The following is a 22,282-nucleotide window of genomic DNA, read 5'->3' as shown; positions in this document are numbered from 1 at the left end:
GGTAAACAATTCTATTGTGGACTTATTTAATTATTAATTAATCTTTTGGAAACCAAAATGTTACAGACAATCGGTGAGATCTGTACAATTTAAACTTTAGATTTTTATTGGATTACCATTGGAAATTTAATCAAAAAAGAATTTTAAAATTACTATTTGGCCTAAAGGAAATGGAACCAGATGTATTGTGGAGTTATTTGAGATATATTTTTCTGATTATACTTCTGAAACAAAAATATCAGACGGTATTTTAAAGAAATAAGTATTGATATTAGATGATTTTTTTAAAGAATATTATGCATTTCTATAAAGTTATGTTTATGCAAAAAGAGATTGTGGGCTTTTTTAAAACAATCTTTGAGATTGTTAATTTTTTTTTTGCCCGCTGTTAAATGATGAATGCAATTGCTTTCACAATTTATAGTGAAATGCAATATATTCTGAAAACAGCAAAAAAAAGGCAAACATTTTTTTTGAAAAATATGTAAATATGTGTACTGTATTATAAAATGTTTTATTAAATATTAATACTTTTTCTTTTTTTTCAGATTGAGATAGAAAATTTTCGAAAACTAGAACCATTTTTAAAGCAAATAAAATTAAATTTAAATTAATAAATATTTTTTTCAGTGGGTATGGTAAGTCAAAAATGTCATGGTCCCTTTTTACCACTTCTCCACAATCACATTTTCAGTTTTTCATTGTAGTTTCTCAAGGACCTTGTAATGTGATAATTGATTTTTAGTGGTTTTTTTTAAAAAAAATAATAATTACGCGTACCGTACGCGTACGGTAAAAAAAAAATTTAAAAAAGTTTTTAAAAAAATATAAAAAAAAGTTAAAAGGTAAGGTTGGCTCTTAAAAGAGCCGTTGTGTTCATGCAGGGACAGAGGAAAGAAAGAATGGGAATATTAGTCGGTACGACAAATGTGCTGATCTATTTTATTGTTCACTAGGGAAATACTGGTCTCCCTATGACAAATTAGATCATGACAAGTGGCGCACCGTATTTCAACCCTCAGAAACCGAGGGTTGATTTCCAGAGGACGAGAAAAAGGAGATGCTCCCCCCACAGATGAAGGGCTCACCTGACCTGCCGAAGATGGACTCGGCCCTGCAGATGATGGACCAGGCTGAGCTGCTGTGGATGTGCTTGGTTGACTTACTGAAGGGTTACCTTCAGTATGTCGAGCATGTGTCCTTCCGTGTACATCTTTAAGGTGTCTCAACATGGTGTGATTCCCGAAGGAATACTTCTTGTTGGGATTCCCTCTTGAAAGTACACGCTTGCACAGCTTACAAGTCACTAAGGGTGCATTTACCTTTTTCTTGTTCTCTGGAAAAGTAAAATACTCCCATATGAAAGAGGTCTTTTGTTTCCTCCTTCTCTGCCTCAAGGTAGTGCTGCTAGCCTCACTCTCAGAAGAGCTCTGCTGTTCTGCCATCGTATCACAAAGACAACTCAGCTCCTTCTCCTAAGGGATCACAAGCAGAAATGAGGGGAATGGGTGTGGTGTAGGAGAGTTCTAGAACTGAAAGTAGTCAAAACCAATCAAAAGTCTTGTTTCTTGATCACATGACCTACCGTGCGCGTACGTTACGCTTACGGTGCGCTTACGGCAAAAGTACGCATGCGCGTAAAAAAGACACGCGCACGCGCGCATGCGCAAAACAGGCACGCCCCTTCACTTCCGCGTAACGTGCGCGTGCAGCATACGCGTTACGCGCTGTGCGCGCGTGACGTGCGTCTACGCAAATTGCGTAAATGAACGCAAACAGCGTAGAAAGCTAACGTAATGAAAGCAAGACGTGCGCTTACCGTACGTGCACGTTAAAAAAAAACAAAAAAAAAAAAAAGGAAAACAAAAAAAAATATGTTATACTAATAAATCTTACCTGTTTATTTTATAAAAATGGTAAAAAAAAAAACATATTGTAGAATTTTTCAAATTTAACCATAGTCTTTAAAAAAGGATAGAAAATTAAAATAAAAATATGTAAAAAAAAAAAGAAAAAGAAATAAATAATTAGCATTTAAAAAACCTTGCAAATTCACTGAAAAAACCATGGGTTTCACACACGTTATAGTTAGGAATTAGCATTTAAAAAACCTTGCAAATTCACTGAAAAAACCATGGGTTTCACACACGTTATAGTTAGGAATTAGCATTTAAAAAACCTTAGAAATTCAATGAAAAAACCAAAGGTTTCACACATGTTATAGTTAGCTGGACATTTCACTCGTAAAAAACCAATGAAATTTCCCCGTTATAGTTAGTTCAGCTAACTATAACTCGCGCGCCCGCAATGCACTACTGATGACGTCACATATTACATCACTCATGACATGGTCACTGACATCACTCATGACATCACTGATGACATCTCAAATGACATCACTGATGACATCACTGATGACATCATCCAGTGATTGTGTGTTTTTCTGAAAATTAAATATGTTTTATATTTATGTATATCTCAAGGTCAATGGAAGAATAAATGGGTATATAAGTGTCTAAATGGATGCTTTTTTTAAAAAAAAAATTTTGTGTAACTGACTGATTAAGTGTATCATAGTGAATACATGGCTTACTGAGTAATGTTTAAATATGAAAATATCTGTATCAGTTTCTCACTTTGTGTATAAGTGGCTGCATGGGTTGGTGAGTAGCTTCATGGGTATCTATATAGGTAAATAGTTCTTTTTTAAGTATCAGTCTGAGTGTCTGTATGGTTCGGTGGGGGGTATTATGTAGTGCATAGGTGCATGAATGAGTGATTCACTCTTTGTATGTGTTGAAGACAACATGTGTGCAGGACTGTATGGGTGGATGAGTGTGTGTATGAGTGTGTTAGTGAGTGAATGACTGTCTCAATGGTGTCTTTATGAGTAACTACATATCTATTAAACTAGTATATGTGACTATTGGTGTATATAAGTGAGTATATGTGAGAGTGAGAGATTGAAAGAGTTCCTGTATGAATAAGTATGTGTTTCTATAAGTGATTGTTTTTTAGACTAACTATGTGTAAGTTTCCGTAGAAGTAAGTGTGGTGGTGTGTGTATAACTGTATAAGCTAATAAATGTATGTTTGTTTCTTTATTAGCATGAGTGACTATGTGTGAGTAACTCTATGGATGAGTGGCATTGTGTAACAGGATGTATAGATGTATGAGTACATATGGTGAGTGAGTGCATGTATGAGTGACTGTATAGGACTGTTGGTGAATGACTGTATGTGTATGTGGTTCTTAGAATTACTGAATAGGTTGTTGTAACTGATATTGGTATGTTCATTATTTTGAACATTTTAGTGTCTATTTTTGTATGTGTGTATCAAAGGTTATATTAGGGGAAGAGGAGGTCTGCCACTCTATCACAAGGATGATGTCATCAGTGATGTCATCAGTGATGTCATTTGAGATGTCATCAGTGATGTCATGAGTGATGTCAGTGACCATGTCATGAGTGATGTAATATGTGACGTCATCAGTAGTGCATTGCGGGCGCGCGAGTTATAGTTAGCTGAACTAACTATAACGGGGGAATTTCATTGGTTTTTTACGAGTGAAATGTCCAGCTAACTATAACATGTGTGAAACCTTTGGTTTTTTCATTGAATTTCTAAGGTTTTTTAAATGCGAATTCCTAACTATAACGTGTGTGAAACCCATGGTTTTTTCAGTGAATATATATATATATATAGATATATTACCTACTGGCGGTCGCCAGTAGGTAGTTATAGTTAGGACCACGTTTCCATAGGAAAACCTCAACATTCTATTTTGAATAACTTTGGCGCCGGTCGACGAATCCTCGCGAATTTCTCAAAATAGGTGGGGCGCTACGCTCCGCTCCTACCCTGAAAGTCTCGGGGGGATCCGTCAAGCGGGGGCTGAGATAAAAGGGGGGTCCCAAAACGCGTTTTTCCCATGCATTTTTCCACAGGACCTTTAGAACGAGCTACAGCCCGAACGGCTGAACAGAATTACTCAAAATTTGGCAGAGAGGTAGTCCCTAGGTCAAGGAAGTGCCTTTTGTAGGTTTGGTGTAAATCTGTTCAGTAGATTCTGAGAAAATAGCCTTTAAATCAATATATATATCTGAGCCCGCTTACGGTACGCTTACCGTACGCTTACGGTAAGCGTACGGTGGCGTGCGCGAGCGCGATTCTGATTGGCTCTTAGATCTTAGTAAACATTCGAATCGGTCGAAACCAGGAAGCGGCGGCCGCCATTTTGTGTATTTCACTCTGAAAAAAAAGAGTGAAAACAAGGAAAGGGGGCAATGAGGAGAGTTACAGACCCCCTAACATTTGTAAGGGGGTCAAAGAAGGACAGAAAAGTACAAAAAAAACATTTATTGATTTTAAAAAAAATCACGGGGTACGCGTACGGTAAGCTTACGGTAAGCGTACGGTAAAAAAAATAAAAATAAATAAATGAAAAGCAGATTTAAGAGTTTAGATATTAGGGAGCTCTAAAAAGAGCTGTTGTGTTTATGAAGTCATTTTTTTAGTGGTACCTACAAGGTTTCACACACGTTATAGTTAGGAATTAGCATTTAAAAAACCTTGCAAATTCACTGAAAAAACCATAGGTTTCACACATGTTATAGTTAGCTGGACATTTTACTGATAAAAAACCAATGAAATTCCCCCGTTATAGTTACTGTAGGCAACTATAACTCACGCGACCGTAATCCTCTGCTGATGACATATGTGTCTTTATGAAAAAAAAATATTTGTAATATATGTATAGCTTAAATTTAATGGAAGAAGACATGGGCAAATAAGTGTCTAAATACAGTATTAGCATCAGCAGAGGATTGCGGTTGCGTGAGTTATAGTTGCCTACAGTAACTATAACGGGGGAATTTCATTGGTTTTTTAACAGTAAAATGTCCAGCTAACTATAACATGTGTGAAACCTATGGTTTTTTCAGTGAATATATATATATATATATATATATATATATATATATATATATATATATATATATATATATATATTCACTGAAAAAACCATAGGTTTCACACATGTTATAGTTAGCGGAAATTTTACTGATAAAAAACCAGTGAAATTCCCCCGTTATAGTTAGTGTAGGCAACTATAACTCACGCGACCGCAATCCTCTGCTGATGCTAATACTGTATTTAGACACTTATTTGCCCATGTCTTCTTCCATACATTTTTAGCTATACATATATTTCAAATATTTTTTTTTAATAAAGACACATATGTCATCAGCAGAAGATTGCGGTCGCGTGAGTTATAGTTGCCTACACTAACTATAACGGGGGAATTTCACTGGTTTTTTATCAGTAAAATTTCCGCTAACTATAACATGTGTGAAACCTATGGTTTTTTCAGTGAATTTGCAAGGTTTTTTAAATGCTAATTCCTAACTATAACGTGTGTGAAACCTATGGTTTTTTCAGTGAATTTGTACGGTTTTTTAAATGCTAAGTTACTTTACGCCATTCGTGGCGTGCGCGCCCACTTAACGCAGTACGTTCCGTGCGCGCACGGTAAGCACGCGGTGCGCTTCACGCACCGCGCGCCCACTTTACGCAGTTAGTGCCGTGCACGCACGGTGGGCACGCGGTGCGCTAGGCGCACCGCGTGCCCACGTTACGCTAGATGGGCCATGTACGCACGATGCGCTTCGCGCACCGTGTGCACATGGAGGACATATGATGCACTTCGTTTTGAAAGGTAATATTTTAATTTTTCGTAATTTTTATAAGCCATGCACAAATGGTGCCCTTCGGGCACCATTTGCACACGGGGTGGAGAGAGTGTTGTTAATTTTTTCTTTTATTAGTTTTGTTTAAAATATTGTGGTTTTTCACAAATTCGATAAGCCCTGCCCATTTGGTGGCCTGTGGCCACCAAAAGCACAGGGGGTGGGGAGAGTGTGGATAGTGTTTTATTTTTTTTACATTTTTTACCCTACGCGTACGGTAAGCGTAATCGGCGAAATTAGCGAAAACATAAAAATTGCATTTTTGGCCTTGGGGGGTCTTTGGGGACTCCCTCAACATGGCTATGTGTGTGGGAGCTGTCTAAACAGCCCCTTTATATGTTTATTGGTTTTATTTAACAACCTAGCTCTCAGTGCGAGAGAGAAAATGGCGGCCGCCGCTTCCTGGTTTCGGCTGTTTCGAATGTTTACTAAGATCTAAGAGCCAATCAGAATCGCGCTCGCGCACGCCACCGTACGCGTACGGTAAGCTTACGGTAAGCGTACCGTAAGCTGGCTCAGATATATATATTGATTTAAAGGCTATTTTCTCAGAATCTACTAAACAGATTTACACCAAACCTACAAAAGGCACTTCCTTGACCTGAGGACTACCTCTCTGCCAAATTTCTAGTAATTCTGTTCAGCCGTTCGGGCTGTAGCCCTGTCTAAAGGTCCTATGGAAAAATGCATGGGAAAAACGCGTTTTGGGACCCCCCTTTTATCTCAGCCCCCGCTTGACGAATCCCCCCGAGACTTTCAGGGTAGGAGCGGAGCGTAGCGCCCCACCTATTTTGAGAAATTCGCGAGGATTCGTCGACCGGCGCCAAAGTTATTCAAAATAGAATGTTGTGGATTTCCTATGGAAAAGGGGTCCTAACTATAACTACCTACTGGCGACCGCCAGTAGGTAATATATATATATATATATACAGGAACTTATGTTGGCAAATCTGACCCCAAATATCATTACAGCAAGGGCTGGAAATGAGAACAACGAAATATTACAAATAAAACCTAAGGCCCCTTTCAAGCCCCATTCGACATTCAACCCATTGATGATAAAGGATTCCATCGATAGTTTCCATGAGAACGTAATTGGTGGACTCAAGGATCTAAACTATAACATGTTGAACCCGACTAAATATAAAACAAACAGACAGGAGATCCAATTCAATGCATTGATGTCAAAACTCAAGAGAAACCCAGATATTGTCGTCCGCAATGCAGACAAAGGGGGAAATTTAATCCTGTGGAAAAAAGACGATTATGTCAGTGAAGCTATGACACATTTGAAACTAATTGGATGGAAAAACGCTGGACCATTATCTTCGGATTAATTTAAATATATGAAAAAGGACAAACCAGTGATACCTATATTATATTTCATTCCGAAGATTCATAATAATGCCCTTGTACCTCCGGGCAGACCTATCATATATGCTCGCAATAGTTTGCTTGAAAATACCTCCAGATATATAGATTTTTACTTACAAGAACATGTCCAGAATTTATTGTCCTATATTCGCAACACCACTGACTTTTTAGCCAAATTAATTGATTATCCATGGCGCGATGAGTATCTCTTAATAACATTGGGCCCGATTCACAGAATGAACTTAAGACTAAATCCTAAACTTACTACTTTGTGGTATTCACAGAATGCACTTACTACTTTTGGTATTCACAGACTGCACTTACCACTTTTGGTATTCACAGAATGGATTTACGACTACTAACTTTACGTCCGCACTCGGGCTGAAAATTCTGGCCCGGAGGCGGAGCTTCCGGCCCAGAGGCGGGGCTTCCTGGCCAGAGGCGGAGCTTCCGGGCCGGAGGCGGAGCTTCCGGCCCAGAGGTGGAGATTTCGGCCATGGCTAAATCTCCGCCACCGACCGGAATCCCCACCTCTGGGCCGGAAGCTCCGCCTCTGGCCTGGAAGCCCCGCCTCCGGGCCGGAAGCTCCGCCTCCGGACCGGAATTTCCGGCCCGAGTGCGGACGTAAAGTTAGTAGCCGTAAATCCAAGTGCAGTCTGTGAATACCAAAAGTAGTAAGTGCATTCTGTGAATACCACAAAGTAGTAAGTTCAGGATTTAGTCTTAAGCTCATTCTGTGAATCGGGCCCTCCGGATGTAACATCCCTTTATACTTCTATTAATCATAGGAATGGTCTAAGGGCCCTAGAATTGTATCTGTCTAGGAGAGGTCCAGAATTTACACAACATAGTTTGATGATTCTAAACATGGTAGAATTTTGTTTACGTAACAACTATTTTATGTTTCAAAACTCCTTATATCAACAAATGCGAGGAGTATCGATGGGAGCCAGCTTCTCCCCCAGCTATGCTTGTTTGCATATGGGCTGGTGGGAGGAGCTGGTCCTATCGAGGGAACATGCGGCTATTGTAACAACTAACCTTAAAGCCTGGTGGAGGTACATAGACGATCTGTTTTTAATTTGGGATGGATCAGTCACTGAAGCAGAAAAATTTGTACAGGCACTAAATGTGAATTCACCCAACCTACATTTTACTGCTTCCATCAGTACTACTAATATCAACTTTCTTGATGTACAAGTTTGTGTGATGGAAGGCAAATTAATAACCAAATTGCACAGAAAGCCAACAGCAGGCAATTCAATGCTACATGCTGGCAGCTCACATCCCAAGCATCTCATCCGAAGTATTCCTTACAGAGAGATGCTAAGGCTTAGACGCATTTGCAGCTGCAAAGAAGATTTGGCAATAGAGCAGAACAATAGCAAACATCGCTTTGAGCAGAGAGGATACACTAAACACACCATAGATGTTGCCATCCGCAAAAGTATGACGTTACCAAGGGAATCTCTCTTGAACAAAGATAGCAAAAAACTCTCCCTTATAACACAACACAGTACCAAACAAAATGTTGATAATATGTTTAGATTCATCATACAGTTCAGTGAACAAGAAGGACAGATTAGGAAACTTTTAACAAGAAATTGGCCTTTAGTCCTCAGTGACCCCATCATTGGGCACTTGCTCCCCAGGAAACCAGCTATCACGTATAGCAGAGCGAGGTCCATGAAAGGCATTTTGGTCCAAAATGACCCTACAGTGCCTGGTAAAAGTATGTGGTTATCACAAAGAAAGGGGTTCTTCAAATGTCGAGTATGTAAGGCATGCCAATATGGCTGTAATCAAACTACATACAAAACCCCGTTCAGTGAAAAAGAAAATGTGATAACAAAATCCCTCAACTGCAAAACTGACCATGCCGTATATGTGCTGGAGTGCCCTTGTGGACTTCGTTACATTGGTAGCACGATCTTACCAGCACACAAGAGGGTACTCCAGCACCTAAGAGCCATAAAAATTCAAGATCAGGCATATCCAGTTGCCAGGCACTTCAGTGAATTACATGAGTCTGACCCGAGTGGTATGAGATACTTTTTAATAGATACGGTCACCCCCAACAAAATAGGAGGAGACAGAGAAAAGGTGCTCAGACTACTCGAGGCCAAATATATCCTTAATCTCGACACTAAACATCCTAAGGGACTTAATGCCACTTAGGAACTTTTTACTTGTCTCTAATACAGGCCAACTGTAAGAGCAATGAATTCTGAAATTGTTATGCCCACGTATTCATCAAACAAGATAAAGATAGACATATTTTTTTAAATAAGAATTTTTTAATTTTAGTGTTCTGCAACTGCAAACTTCCATTTGGACATCAATCAGAACACTTATCTGCCACCTTTTTGCACATATTTTTTACACATAGGTTGAGTTAGTAGAAAAAATCTTTTAGCAAGGTTTTAAGTAAGGTTTTTTTTTAGGTTATTAGTAATAATATTAAGCAATTTTGCACAACATTTGCACTTTACAATATTCAATGTTTACATAAAACTACAGAAGTTAGGTACTGTAATAGCGAAATTTGCACAATGATTTGAGACATAACCAATTTTATGGTATTGATACCGAAATAAATTTTTTTCATGATTTTAGATAATTTTATAATCATGTTCCCCTTTGAAATTATGCAGAAATAGTTTTTTACAATGAAAATATAAGATGGTTCTGTCATTACCAAGAGAGCGAGGGGGCCTAGCGGCACCGGACTACAGGACTTACTATTGGGCAACCGTCCTACAATACATCAAGGGGCTAGTGGGGGGGAACACAGAGGATCGATGGAGAGTGGGGGAGAGCATCCCTGATATATATGAGCTATTGATCAAGGACTCTGACAAATGGCTCCTTACATTCAACGAAGGCAGTTACTATAAGAAAGTCAAGTTCAAGACGGTGGGTGCAGCAATGGCAGTATGGTCAATCGTAAGGAAGAGAACACAAACTGGGAGGACGAACTATTATACTCCGTTATTTAATAATCAGTCGTTACCAATGGTATTGCATGATCCGGTTATGAAGTGCTGGGACATGAAGGGGATAAAAACAATAGGAGACTTGGTGGGAACCACGGGACTAATAACATTCGAACAAGCATGCCAACTATATAACTTAGATCGTAGGGATTTTTTTAAATATCTACAAATAAGATCGCTCTTGGCAAAGAAACAGGGAGGGGATACTAACTATAAAAGGGTAGAAATTATTGAAATCCTAAGGGCTAATAAAGGCTGTTCAATCTCACAGGTTTATGAAGAATTGACGAGATATAAGGAGGATGATTGTCGAAAAGTGATTGATAAATGGAATAACAAGTTAATTCTAACTGGCAATGAGGTTGAAAAAGCAATTAAATTATCAAACTCTGCAGGGGCGATTGTATGATGTGGGCGATAAGGCTGGCAAATTGATTGCGTGGTTGGATAAGAGGGAGAGAGCGAGTCGTGTGGTTCCGTTGATTGAGAGGATGGATGGTGCGTGTGTCACCGAGCCGGAAGCCATTGTCTCCTGCTTCGCGGATTACTTCCGCGAGGTGTACTCCCCGGTTTCCCCCTGCTCGGAGGAAGATTCCCATGCCCTGCTTCGGGACATCGCGATGCCCTCCCTTACGGTGGAGGACAGGGATTTGCTGGACGTTCCTCCCACCTCGGACGAAATTGCCCTGGCTATTCGCTCGGTTGCATCCGGCAAGGCCATGGGCCCCAATGGTATCCCCATCGAGCTTTATAAGCTACGCCCGGATGTACTAGCGCCCCACCTGCGCGCGATGTTCCTGGCGGCCCACTCGCAGGGTTCCCTCCCGCCGGACCAGCGTCTGGCCACAATCGTGGTGATCCACAAGGAGGGGAGACCCCGTGAGCGGGTCACATCCTATAGGCCGATCTCGCTCTTGAACGCGGAGCCTAAAATCCTCGCCAAGGTGTTGGCCAACCGGTTGGTCGGCGTGGTGGGCGATTTGGTCCACCAAGACCAATCTGGCTTTATACCCCACCGCAACACGGCTCTTAATCTGCGACGCTTGCACGGGGTGCTTGCGCGTGTCCCGTTTGTGCGGGAGCCGGCCATCTTGGCGTCCTTGGACGCCACCATGGCGTTTGATACGCTTGAATGGCCATACATCTGGGCGATGCTGGCGAAATTTGGATTTGGACCGGGATTCATTAGCTGGGTCAAATTGTTGTATTCGGGCCCATTGGCGCAGGTGGTGGTGAATGGGCGAGTCTCGGCCCCATTCGTGCTGGGGCGGGGCACGCGCCAGGGTTGCCCCTTGTCGCCGCTCCTGTTTGCACTGGCCTTGGAGCCCTTGGCGGAGTGGCTACGGTGGCACCCTTCTATCCGTGGTCTCCGCTGGACCCCCGAGCATGAGGACCGCGTGTCCCTCTACGCCGATGATATCCTTTTGTATCTCGCCTCCCCGCGTAAATCGCTGATTGTCCTGGTTGATGTTTTGCGCTCCTTCGGTCGTAACTCAGGCCTCGTTATCAACTGGGCGAAATCCTGCGTATATGTGCTTTCCGGGGAGGCTCCGGCCCTACCACGGGACTGCCCGATCCAGATTGCCTCCCAGGGGTTCCGGTACCTGGGTATATATATTACTCTAGACCCGGAGGCCCGCTATGAGCGGAACTTGCTGCCCCCCCTCCAGCGCCTGAAGGAGGACGTTGCGCGTTGGCGGCGTCTGCCGCTCTCGCCGCTTGGCCGAGCGGCCTTGTTTAAGATGATGTCCTTGCCGCGCTTTCTGTACGCCCTCCAGAACACTATGGACTTGGTTCCGGCGCGCTACTTCCGTGAGGTGGAGGGCCTCCAGCGGCGCCTGTTCTGGGATGGGAGGCCGCGCATTGCTCTGGCTAAGTTGACGCTCCCGTGGTACGATGGGGGGGTCGCCCTCCCGGACATTAAACGGTATTACTGGGCCTCCCAACTAGCTGCAATTAATCATGGCCTTTACGGGCCCGCCTTGAACCCGGCATTTGAAATGGACAAGATGCTCCTGCCCGGTGGCGATTACAATCGAGCGCTCTACTCTGGCGCGCCCGACTCCCGTCTGACGGGACCGACGCGTGTCATGGTGCGTGTCTGGCACGCGGCTAATGCAGCTATGGGGTGGAAGGACCGTTTGACCCGGGCGTCACCGCTATATGCGTCTGAGAGGTTGGGCTCCCTGTGGACATCGAAGGGCTTCGAGAAGTGGGACACGATCGGAATCAGCACGGTGGGAGATCTCTGGACGAGGGGGGGATTCAAAACTTTTGAGACGCTGCAGACGGAGTTTCAGCTGCAAGGCAGTGAGTACTTTCGGTACCTACAAGTCCGCCACGCGCTGGGCTCCGTCTTTCCAGATGTCGCGTCCATCCCGGAGTCTTCCCCCCTGGAGGACAGAGTGCTGGATGGCCATGTTCCAGACAGCACAATCTCCCTTATATATAAAAAACTGATCAACGACAGATCGTGCCTGCTGATTAGTCTCTGCGAGGCCTGGGTTGCCGACGGGCTGGAACTGGACGACGAGGATTGGATTTCCGCGGGGGCCTCTCCGAAGGAGGTGGCCATCCCGGCTCGCCTTTGCTTCGTCCAGCTTAAGATCCTTCACCGGGTTTACGTGACGGGGCCAAGGCTTCTACGTATGGGCTTTGCTGGTGACGGATTGTGTAAGCGTGGCTGTGGTGCTTTGGCAACTTTCATGCATATACTGTGGGAGTTCCCAAAGGTGGAGCGATTCTGGCGTGGTGTGCATGAGGTTCTGCGTGTGGTTACGCGTGTCGCGCTGTTGCCTGAAGCGAGGAGATGCTTGCTGAATGTGTGGGAACCAAATGACTATTCGGTCCCGCAGACGCGGTGGGTGACTCTGGGATACATGATAGCTAAGCGTGACATTGCCCAATTGTGGGGATCCCAGAGGCCCCCGGCGGTGTTGGCCTGGAAAGAACATATGGATTGGTGTATGTTTCGTGAAAAGGTAGTGTATGTGGCGAGGGGTAAGCCTGGGGCGTGGGTGAAAATCTGGGGCCCCTGGAACGCCTACCGCGGGGGTATTTGTGAGCCGCCACTGCTACCGGCTGCCTCGCCAGCTCCGTCCCCCTAGCCGACTCCCCTCCCTCAGCCGTGGGCATGTGGTTCCCCAGTCCCTGATCTACTCCCATTCCCCTCTTCAGAGTTTTGCTGCTGGTTGGGATCCCCCACTTACGGAGCACGTGCCGTCACTTTGGATTGCGGGTTGCCTTGCGGGTGTGGTTTTTTGTGTTGTTCTGTTTTGATAAAAGGAAACCGTATTGTCGGCTTGGAGTTATGCGGCCTGCGCTATTGATGTCTCCTGTTTTACCAATTTGCACCGCCAAGAGAGTTTTACTGTATGTATGCCATATGCTTTTGTCACTCTAGCGGCCGGCCGGGTGGTTGTAAGCCCATACCTGGAACTTTTTCAAAATGCAATAAACGGTTTCAAAAAAAAAAAAAAAAAAAAAAAAAATTATCAAACTCTGTGTTAAGAGCTGCTACTCTGCAAACTCAGCAATATAAGACTTTGTATGAGCTATATTATACACCACACAGAATTGCTCAGTGGGGGGGAACAACGGGAGTGGTTTGTCCCAGATGCCGAGACGCACAGGCGGATACCATTCACATGTTTTCCGCTTGTCCCGCCTTGGATCTATTTAAGAACACAATAGAGCAATTCTTGAATCATGCTCTCGGGATTAAAATAAGTATAACCAATGAAGTTATGATCCTGGGAGTAACCAGGGATGGCATAAAATCATTTCATCATGAGTTCATCTATATAGCCATGATCCTATGTAGACTATGTGTGGCAGCGATGTGGAAAGACCCTAACCCGCCAACATTCCAACAATGGATGGCACGACTATTAGCAATATATGTACTAGAAAAAGCTTTGTATGACAAAAAAGGATGGAAGACACAACAGATGGGGAAACGGATATGGACACCAATCTCCGATTGGAGAAATAGACTTGAAAACGACTGAAATAATCCCTTTTTTTTTTTTCTTCTTTAATTGTGTGTATGTGTCTACAATGGCAAATCTGGATAAAAGGTACTATATAGAGATTTGACTATGCTTCAACCCCGTTTATTTTCGTATCTGCCATTCCGCTCTCTCTGCTGTTTTCTTGTTGTATAACTGGCTAAATGGAATCTGCCTAATGAAATGTATGAATTGATTTTCTTTTGCAATGACGAATAAAAAAATAAATAAATAAATAAATTTAAAAAAAAAAGAAAATATAAGATGGAATGAATCCACTGGATAAACCCTTTTTTCTCGCAATGATTTTAAGGAAATGTTGTTACTGTGTCAATTCCACAACAATGACAGAAATGTGACCATTTAATATGCATTTCCCTCCAAAACTTCTGACAATGTTATTCTGTTATTTAGCAACATTGTAATAATACAACTAATGGTATACCTGTCACTATAAACACTGGCTGTTACAAAGACTATTGGGTAAAAAAACGGTATAAATTATTTTATTTTTTTAAATTACTCACCTGACAGAGCGTGTCATGTGATCAAGGCCCAAAGAGGGCTGAAACGCGTCATGGCTGTAAAGGTCCGAGAACAACAATAAATACCTAAGCACAGCGAGAGATTTGTCAAGTGGTGGCTGAGAAAAAGGGGGGTCCCAAAACGTGTTTTCTCCATGTTAATTTCCATAGGAAACTTTAGACAAGGCTACAGGTCGAACGGGTGAACGGAATTACTCCAAATTTGGCAGGGAGAAGGGTCTTGGTCTAGAAAGCACACTTTTATTTATTTGGTGTAAATTCATTCAGTAGTTTTTTAGAAATATCGAAATTTACAGATATCGATATTTGGGAATTCTGCCATCTGATTGGCTGAGGCGTTACGGGCACGAGCTTGTTGCTGATTGGCTGCGAGCGGTTGCAACTAGGAAGTGTTGGCTGCCATTTTGTGATTCAGTTGAAGCGAGTAAGGTGAAAAAAAAGGGGAAAAAAGGGGGAAAAAGTGAGAAATAGGAGGGTAGGAGCACTGTAACCTCTGTGGGGTGTTTAGGGTGTGCTATAGAGGGGGTGCGAAGCGAAGTATTTACCCCTACCGGTGTGTAAGTGGTTGGCTACGGAAATTAAGTGAGGTATTGGGTAGAGTCCGATGCGGGTAAGGTGAGCTGGTGCGGGACTCGGGGATTAAAGTGTGAGCCCAAATTGTGTGTCTTATGCTGTGAAGTCATGTGCCGTGGCCGCTGCACTACAGTTGTGGAAGTATTGTCCGGATGTGTTTATAAATACTAGGACGAACTACTGACCCGTACTGGTATGAAAGTCCTGGGGTACGGAATACATGTGAGGTATTGTCTAGAGTCTCATGTTGCTAAACTGAGCTGCTGCCGGAGTCGGGGATTAAAGCATGAGCCCAAACTGTGTGTCATATGCTGTGCAGTCATGTGCTCTGCCCGCTGTGCCATATCTGTGCAAGTAATGTCAGCATGTAGTTATAGGTACTTGGATGAACTTTTGTTTAGAACATTGTAGCTTGTGTATGGTGCTTAGGTGGTGTTGTATAGGGAGTGCGAAGGTAAATCAATATGGTATTTGTAGAGCGCAAACTACTCACCCCTATGGGTGAGTAGAGCTGGGGATCAAAGCGAGAGGTCTGTGCTGCAAAGTGAGATGGTCTGGCTGCTGTGCCACAGTGGAGAATACATTTTGGCGAGGGTGCGGGAGTTGGCCTATAAGGCCATAAAATAGGGGGCCTAAGTTGTAAGTTATATGGTGGCTCTAAAAAGAGCCCTTGTGTTCATTAGTTGGACCTACATATAAGTGCGAATGCACAGCTTCCAGTTATTCAGGAAAACTCGGTTTCCCTGATCTGTGAAGTGTGCTCCATCACTTCTGTATATATCTGCCATATCAAAACGTATGTTGTATATGGACCCCATTTTGTGGTCTCTGAGGTATGCAGAGACAGCTTTGTTGACTTTTTTCCGAGATTTTTCAATCTGAGGACAAAATTATTTGGACCATTTCCACTTCTGTCTTTGGCATATATTGGAATATACAAAGACAGTTTGAGGCAAAAGTAACATCAGTTGTCCAAAGGTGTCCTTCATAAGCATTTCCAAATCTACCCCAGTCAATGTGCCTAGGTCGTTTCCACCACAGTGCACAATCATGAGGTCAGTGTGTTGGAGATGCAAACAGGTTTTAACCAAAGGCAACAATTGGTGCCACTTCAATCCTCTCTGTCCAAACCATTTAATGTCCACATTTTGTAAACCTAGGTCTAAGTCAATACGTCTCTGTTCTGCATACCTCTTGCACCAGAAAACATAGCTATGTCCTACGATCCACACTAGCATTTTGAAGGTTTGGCTGGAAGGTATGGAAAGATGTCTGTAGCTCATGCAGTTCCTTCATAGAATAAGAAATGTGTTTAAAGATGGGGAACTAGTTTCTTTTCGCATTCAAAACGGTACCTGGTTGGGAGATGAAAAGCATTGTTTTTTAAAATTAGGGTGCACATTCGTTTTGTGATTGGTTAAGAAAAAGCAGTTTGCATGTACATATTATAGTACATAATATAGGATAATATTTGCTCAACTCAACCACACCTGCTACTTGCATTTGGAAGGCACTGTTCGAACTTAAAACAATCGTGAACTTTTAACCTGCACGTGCCGTTAAATGTTTGAGAAAATGTTGCAAAAAAATATCATTAGGTTTAAAAAAATTGATGTACTTTTAACCTCCACGTGCTGTAGAATGTCCTAGAAAGTGAGTTGATAGAATATGTTGCATTTCTGACTTCGATGTGAACTTGAATATTAAAAAAACTATTTATATGGAAAAGTAGAAAGACAGTAATAGACAGAATTTTTGAAAGCTAAAAGAATCAAGGATCTATTGTAATTCGTTCTTGATTACCTACTGGTGGTCGCCAGTAGGTAGGTATCACTGTTAACGGTCTGAAAGTGCGGTGTTGCTCAGAGTGGCATGGTGATGACATGATATGGTGCTACACTCGGGTATGAAACCGAGAGTCTAAACCGTGAGGTCATTGCTGTAAAGTGATGTGGTCTGGTGTTTGTAGCATATGTGTGCAAGTAGTGTTAGTAGGCATTTATACCATACAGGGAGTGGGAAGGGAACTACTGACCGCTACTGTGTGTTGATAGTATACCGGAAGCGGGATGCGAAGTAGTTACGCCTACCGGTGTGAAGACTTGGGGATGAAACCGAGCTGATTGCTGTAAAGTGATGGGCTCTGGGCGGTGTAGGATACTAGCCACTGTAGTATAAGTGTGTAAGTAGTGTTAGTATGCGTTTATAGTAAATAGGGAGTGGGAAGCGAACTACTCATCCCTACTGGTGTGAAGACTCGGGGATTAAATCGTGAGCCTAAATTGTGAGCTTATTGCTGTAAAGTGATGTGCTCTGGGCGCTGTAGCATACTTGTGAAGAAGTGTTAGTTTACGTTTATACAATATAGGGAGTCAAGACTCGTGGATGAAACTATGAGCTCATTGCTGTAAAGTCATGTGCTCTGTGTAGTATTCCATTGTAAGTCATAGTAGAATGTTAGTATGTAAATCTCTTGAACGCGGAGCCTAAAATCCTCGCCAAGGTGTTGGCCAACCGGTTGGTCGGCGTGGTGGGCGATTTGGTCCACCAAGACCAATCTGGCTTTATACCCCACCGCAACACGGCTCTTAATCTGCGACGCTTGCACGGGGTGCTTGCGCGTGTCCCGTTTGTGCGGGAGCCGGCCATCTTGGCGTCCTTGGACGCCACCATGGCGTTTGATACGCTTGAATGGCCATACATCTGGGCGATGCTGGCGAAATTTGGATTTGGACCGGGATTCATTAGCTGGGTCAAATTGTTGTATTCGGGCCCATTGGCGCAGGTGGTGGTGAATGGGCGAGTCTCGGCCCCATTCGTGCTGGGGCGGGGCACGCGCCAGGGTTGCCCCTTGTCGCCGCTCCTGTTTGCACTGGCCTTGGAGCCCTTGGCGGAGTGGCTACGGTGGCACCCTTCTATCCGTGGTCTCCGCTGGACCCCCGAGCATGAGGACCGCGTGTCCCTCTACGCCGATGATATCCTTTTGTATCTCGCCTCCCCGCGTAAATCGCTGATTGTCCTGGTTGATGTTTTGCGCTCCTTCGGTCGTAACTCAGGCCTCGTTATCAACTGGGCGAAATCCTGCGTATATGTGCTTTCCGGGGAGGCTCCGGCCCTACCACGGGACTGCCCGATCCAGATTGCCTCCCAGGGGTTCCGGTACCTGGGTATATATATTACTCTAGACCCGGAGGCCCGCTATGAGCGGAACTTGCTGCCCCCCCTCCAGCGCCTGAAGGAGGACGTTGCGCGTTGGCGGCGTCTGCCGCTCTCGCCGCTTGGCCGAGCGGCCTTGTTTAAGATGATGTCCTTGCCGCGCTTTCTGTACGCCCTCCAGAACACTATGGACTTGGTTCCGGCGCGCTACTTCCGTGAGGTGGAGGGCCTCCAGCGGCGCCTGTTCTGGGATGGGAGGCCGCGCATTGCTCTGGCTAAGTTGACGCTCCCGTGGTACGATGGGGGGGTCGCCCTCCCGGACATTAAACGGTATTACTGGGCCTCCCAACTAGCTGCAATTAATCATGGCCTTTACGGGCCCGCCTTGAACCCGGCATTTGAAATGGACAAGATGCTCCTGCCCGGTGGCGATTACAATCGAGCGCTCTACTCTGGCGCGCCCGACTCCCGTCTGACGGGACCGACGCGTGTCATGGTGCGTGTCTGGCACGCGGCTAATGCAGCTATGGGGTGGAAGGACCGTTTGACCCGGGCGTCACCGCTATATGCGTCTGAGAGGTTGGGCTCCCTGTGGACATCGAAGGGCTTCGAGAAGTGGGACACGATCGGAATCAGCACGGTGGGAGATCTCTGGACGAGGGGGGGATTCAAAACTTTTGAGACGCTGCAGACGGAGTTTCAGCTGCAAGGCAGTGAGTACTTTCGGTACCTACAAGTCCGCCACGCGCTGGGCTCCGTCTTTCCAGATGTCGCGTCCATCCCGGAGTCTTCCCCCCTGGAGGACAGAGTGCTGGATGGCCATGTTCCAGACAGCACAATCTCCCTTATATATAAAAAACTGATCAACGACAGATCGTGCCTGCTGATTAGTCTCCGCGAGGCCTGGGTTGCCGACGGGCTGGAACTGGACGACGAGGATTGGATTTCCGCGGGGGCCTCTCCGAAGGAGGTGGCCATCCCGGCTCGCCTTCGCTTCGTCCAGCTTAAGATCCTTCACCGGGTTTACGTGACGGGGCCAAGGCTTCTACGTATGGGCTTTGCTGGTGACGGATTGTGTAAGCGTGGCTGTGGTGCTTTGGCAACTTTCATGCATATACTGTGGGAGTGCCCAAAGGTGGAGCGATTCTGGCGTGGTGTGCATGAGGTTCTGCGTGTGGTTACGCGTGTCGCGCTGTTGCCTGAAGCGAGGAGATGCTTGCTGAATGTGTGGGAACCAAATGACTATTCGGTCCCGCAGACGCGGTGGGTGACTCTGGGATACATGATAGCTAAGCGTGACATTGCCCAATTGTGGGGATCCCAGAGGCCCCCGGCGGTGTTGGCCTGGAAAGAACATATGGATTGGTGTATGTTTCGTGAAAAGGTAGTGTATGTGGCGAGGGGTAAGCCTGGGGCGTGGGTGAAAATCTGGGGCCCCTGGAACGCCTACCGCGGGGGTATTTGTGAGCCGCCACTGCTACCGGCTGCCTCGCCAGCTCCGTCCCCCTAGCCGACTCCCCTCCCTCAGCCGTGGGCATGTGGTTCCCCAGTCCCTGATCTACTCCCATTCCCCTCTTCAGAGTTTTGCTGCTGGTTGGGATCCCCCACTTACGGAGCACGTGCCGTCACTTTGGATTGCGGGTTGCCTTGCGGGTGTGGTTTTTTGTGTTGTTCTGTTTTGATAAAAGGAAACCGTATTGTCGGCTTGGAGTTATGCGGCCTGCGCTATTGATGTCTCCTGTTTTACCAATTTGCACCGCCAAGAGAGTTTTACTGTATGTATGCCATATGCTTTTGTCACTCTAGCGGCCGGCCGGGTGGTTGTAAGCCCATACCTGGAACTTTTTCAAAATGCAATAAACGGTTTCAAAAAAAAAAAAAAAAAAAAAAAAAATTATCAAACTCTGTGTTAAGAGCTGCTACTCTGCAAACTCAGCAATATAAGACTTTGTATGAGCTATATTATACACCACACAGAATTGCTCAGTGGGGGGGAACAACGGGAGTGGTTTGTCCCAGATGCCGAGACGCACAGGCGGATACCATTCACATGTTTTCCGCTTGTCCCGCCTTGGATCTATTTAAGAACACAATAGAGCAATTCTTGAATCATGCTCTCGGGATTAAAATAAGTATAACCAATGAAGTTATGATCCTGGGAGTAACCAGGGATGGCATAAAATCATTTCATCATGAGTTCATCTATATAGCCATGATCCTATGTAGACTATGTGTGGCAGCGATGTGGAAAGACCCTAACCCGCCAACATTCCAACAATGGATGGCACGACTATTAGCAATATATGTACTAGAAAAAGCTTTGTATGACAAAAAAGGATGGAAGACACAACAGATGGGGAAACGGATATGGACACCAATCTCCGATTGGAGAAATAGACTTGAAAACGACTGAAATAATCCCTTTTTTTTTTTTCTTCTTTAATTGTGTGTATGTGTCTACAATGGCAAATCTGGATAAAAGGTACTATATAGAGATTTGACTATGCTTCAACCCCGTTTATTTTCGTATCTGCCATTCCGCTCTCTCTGCTGTTTTCTTGTTGTATAACTGGCTAAATGGAATCTGCCTAATGAAATGTATGAATTGATTTTCTTTTGCAATGACGAATAAAAAAATAAATAAATAAATAAATTTAAAAAAAAAAGAAAATATAAGATGGAATGAATCCACTGGATAAACCCTTTTTTCTCGCAATGATTTTAAGGAAATGTTGTTACTGTGTCAATTCCACAACAATGACAGAAATGTGACCATTTAATATGCATTTCCCTCCAAAACTTCTGACAATGTTATTCTGTTATTTAGCAACATTGTAATAATACAACTAATGGTATACCTGTCACTATAAACACTGGCTGTTACAAAGACTATTGGGTAAAAAAACGGTATAAATTATTTTATTTTTTTAAATTACTCACCTGACAGAGCGTGTCATGTGATCAAGGCCCAAAGAGGGCTGAAACGCGTCATGGCTGTAAAGGTCCGAGAACAACAATAAATACCTAAGCACAGCGAGAGATTTGTCAAGTGGTGGCTGAGAAAAAGGGGGGTCCCAAAACGTGTTTTCTCCATGTTAATTTCCATAGGAAACTTTAGACAAGGCTACAGGTCGAACGGGTGAACGGAATTACTCCAAATTTGGCAGGGAGAAGGGTCTTGGTCTAGAAAGCACACTTTTATTTATTTGGTGTAAATTCATTCAGTAGTTTTTTAGAAATATCGAAATTTACAGATATCGATATTTGGGAATTCTGCCATCTGATTGGCTGAGGCGTTACGGGCACGAGCTTGTTGCTGATTGGCTGCGAGCGGTTGCAACTAGGAAGTGTTGGCTGCCATTTTGTGATTCAGTTGAAGCGAGTAAGGTGAAAAAAAAGGGGAAAAAAGGGGGAAAAAGTGAGAAATAGGAGGGTAGGAGCACTGTAACCTCTGTGGGGTGTTTAGGGTGTGCTATAGAGGGGGTGCGAAGCGAAGTATTTACCCCTACCGGTGTGTAAGTGGTTGGCTACGGAAATTAAGTGAGGTATTGGGTAGAGTCCGATGCGGGTAAGGTGAGCTGGTGCGGGACTCGGGGATTAAAGTGTGAGCCCAAATTGTGTGTCTTATGCTGTGAAGTCATGTGCCGTGGCCGCTGCACTACAGTTGTGGAAGTATTGTCCGGATGTGTTTATAAATACTAGGACGAACTACTGACCCGTACTGGTATGAAAGTCCTGGGGTACGGAATACATGTGAGGTATTGTCTAGAGTCTCATGTTGCTAAACTGAGCTGCTGCCGGAGTCGGGGATTAAAGCATGAGCCCAAACTGTGTGTCATATGCTGTGCAGTCATGTGCTCTGCCCGCTGTGCCATATC

This window comes from Triturus cristatus, chromosome 2_2, assembly GCF_964204655.1.
Source record: "Triturus cristatus chromosome 2_2, aTriCri1.1, whole genome shotgun sequence".
NCBI classification, from domain to species: Eukaryota; Metazoa; Chordata; class Amphibia; order Caudata; family Salamandridae; genus Triturus; species Triturus cristatus.
Note: the sequence above shows the minus strand (reverse complement) of the source record.